Source organism: Corylus avellana, chromosome 5 (assembly GCF_965113065.1).
Source record: "Corylus avellana chromosome 5, dhCorAvel1.hap1.2, whole genome shotgun sequence".
Classification (NCBI taxonomy): domain Eukaryota; kingdom Viridiplantae; phylum Streptophyta; class Magnoliopsida; order Fagales; family Betulaceae; genus Corylus; species Corylus avellana.
Genome location: NC_142494.1, coordinates 14,827,922 through 14,831,398, shown reverse-complemented (window position 1 = coordinate 14,831,398; position 3,477 = coordinate 14,827,922). Strand labels below are relative to the sequence as shown.

The window sequence follows — 3,477 nt, the reverse complement described above, 5'->3', positions numbered from 1 at the left end:
ATATTTGTTAAACTAATGATTAAGTGATTAAATTTACATCTTCCTATTAGCTTAACCTTTCAGGACAAATGGTAATTTAACATGGTATCAGAGCCAAAAGTCTTGGAATCGAACATTGACTCCATTAATTCACCCCAATTTAAATTAAATATTCCACATGTTGAGCCACACCTATTAAAAGGGAGATGTTAAACTAATGATTAAGTAATTAAATTTACCTCTTCCTATTAACTTAAGTTGTTGGGACAAGGTGTGATTTAACAATATTAAACTGAGAAGAACAAATACTACACTTGATCTTAGCCAAAAGACTGAGAAAGGTACACAAACAGAGCTCTAGTTATTATGGCCAATATTCCTTTTCGAAAAAAGTATTTTTATATACAATAACCACATTGCTACATGTATAGTTTAGTAGTAAATGTATGAATCCTTCTCTTAATCTTTTAATAGTTCAGGGTCCCTTCGGTTTGTTTGATTCACATTCCGATAAAAAAAAACAAAAAAAAAAAAACTTTATTTCTTAGAAGGATTTAATACTTTACCTATAATGAAAGATTTCAGGAAGAATAGACATGGTACTCACTATTTATATGTAAAAGATTCAACTTGAAATTTAGAAAGGAAAAAAAAAAAAATTGACTATAATTTTCTTTTTATTTTGAATTCGATCAATACTTCAAGGATTTATGGATCAAGAGTACAAGGATTTATGTCATTGCACGCAAAACACTACCTCAATTTTGTTGGCGTAGCCACTATGAACATCAAGCCCACAAGAAGTATCCCCACTATGTTGCACTCTATCGAAAGTTCAAAACAGTTGGATTAAATAATTATAATAATAGTCATGCACGATCAGGTGAATTTTGATCAGTCCACTGATAGCATAAATCATACTTGTTTCTCTTGGGGTCTAGAAAACATGCACTAGTAGTTCTAATCTTCCAAATGCAATTCACGCATACATTACTGTCTCTAGCGTAGTCGTAGATATTAAACCAATGGCTTTGATTTTTCCACATAAATCTACAAAAGAATAGTGTAATCTCCCAAAAGTTTGGTGTAAAGTTGATCTTGAAGAAGCCATTTGATTTCAATGTGTGGACACCAAGATCGTTGTTCTTCGATTTACAGCCAAGGGTAAGAGGGAAGCCATTGCCTAAATCATTAATGATTTTGACAGTTTTTGGGTGATGCTCCCCAATTCCGGCAACAATAGTAAACTCATTCAAAGACAACATAAGCCACATTACTAGCAACACTACAAGTCTACTGAATGAGATCATGTTTTTTTTTTTTTTTTGCAATCTACGCCGGGGGGCTTTATTAAAAAAAAAAATGAGCGACTTTCAAATGGTCTCCAGGAGCTGTATATATAGTGGTGAATAATATTGGCTAAAGACCATAAAGTTTTTTTCTAGATGCCGTGGATCATGAAGAAAGCGCAATGACCGTTCAGGAAATAAATTATAGAAAAGGAAAGCTTGGATAAACTTGTAATGAAATATTCTGGCAGCATATAGAAAAAGAAAACAAGTAGAAAAGGAAGTCAAAGACAAACAATAAAGGAGACGTGATTTCATATTATGTATTCCTTATTCCTTAAAAATCTCTTCTACAAAAGAAAAGGATTCAAGAAAATCTTCTTTTGTCACACAAAGCACTTAGAGCACTTGCAGTAATTTCTTTTTGATTTTTTCTAAGTTTAAGGCACAAAATTGCATTTTACTTCTCTATCACAATAGCTTCCATCACCTTTCCCTATACCATTAAAATATTATTTCTTTACAAAATACAAGTTTCCTACCAACCCTCTCTTTTTTCACAAAATTCCAATACAATCTCAATTAAAGACAAAAATATGAAAGAGGAGAGGGGAAAGAAAAATGTTTATATTAAAATAATGTATTTTTGGTTCTCTACACATTGGAAAATACTGTAGCAACCCTTAAGAGTTGGTTTAAATGTAGGGAATTTGATGTGAGTAGTTTTTTGTGGTTTTCTTCAAATTTTTCCTAAACATAATGAAGGGAAGGACATATAATGACATATGGCCTCTGCTACAAGTGCACTAGCAGCAGTTTCCCAACCATTTTCCCTCAATTTAGGGAATAAAACTACTTTTTAATTCTCTATAAAAAAAAAAATACTTGACAATAGATTCCCTTATTTTTTCCTATCTAAATTAAATACTAATTATTTTGGATCATTGCAACCAATGAGAGAGGAGAGAGGTAGGAGAATTGTTGGGACACGTGAAGGAGAGATGAGAGAAAATGATTTGTTTATAATTTAATAAAGCATTGGTATCTACGGTGTTTCCCAATGCGTTGGGAAATACGGTAGATATCCTTTGGTGTAGTCTAAATATAGGGTTTTTGATGTGGGTGTGTTTTTGTGGTTTTTTTTTAATTTTCCCTAAGCATAGGGAAGGGAATGGCATATAGGGCATCTGTTGCTAGTGTTCTTAGTGAATGCCAATTGTTTACTTACAAAAGAAAAGGGGTATTAAGTTAGATTCTATTAACATTTGCTAATTTAATACGTATTCCAAACAAATATGCTCTTTTTGGCGTTTTTGTTTTAATTCATTTCTTCAGACAACTTTAATTATCGATTTCTTTTGGAGTTATGTGAAAACAACAAGAGTTTACGTATAATGACATTGAAGTTTATTTATATCAAATTGTTTCCGTCAAGTCCTGAGACCCGACCTGGCTTGGACCCGCCTGGGACTTCACCGGGACTTGCCCGAGACTTGCTCGGGACCTAGCTGGGACTCGACTGGGACCTGCCCGGGACCCAACCGAGACCTGCTCGGGACCCGCCCTAGACTTGACCACGACTTGCCCGGGACTTGACCGAAACCCGACAAGACCTGCTTGGGACCCCGTCGGGACCCGTCTGTGACTTGACCAGGACTCGCCCAAGACCCATCCGGGACCTGCCCAAAACTTAACCGAGACTTACCCAAGACCCACCTAGGACTTGTCAAAAAATATTTTCAGCAGAAAGCATTTTCCTTTCAAATGATTTTTTGGAAAACATTTTTCGGTATTCGGTATTTCGGTATTTATATCAAGTTGTTTCAGTTATAGCTCTAATATGTTTATATGGTCTGAGAATGTGAGTTTTGTACGTGGTTGCACAAAGAAATATGGCTTATTTAAAAGCCAGAGCGATACACCCCTTTTGGCCAGAACGGATGACTCGACCACCCCTCTCTCTCTCTCTCTCTCTCTCTCTATATATATATATATATATATATATATATATATATATATATATATATATATTCGCCATTTGAGTTCGTCGAAACACCCTCAATGGGCATAGGGGTGGTTCGGCCGCCCCCAAATATGCTCAGATGGCTAGGGATGGTTTCGGCCACCTCCATTTGGGCATTTGGTGGGGGTTTGACCAATCCCCATTTTATATTTTTTTATCTAGTTTTTTGATATATTTTTAATTTTC

At 35.0% G+C, this 3,477-nt stretch overlaps 1 pseudogene; it reads right to left on the bottom strand.

The window, feature by feature from the left end:
* Positions 1 to 208: 208 nt before the first annotated feature.
* Positions 209 to 324, bottom strand: LOC132183458 (U2 spliceosomal RNA; annotated as a pseudogene).
* Between the last annotated feature and the right edge of the window lie 3,153 nt (positions 325 to 3,477).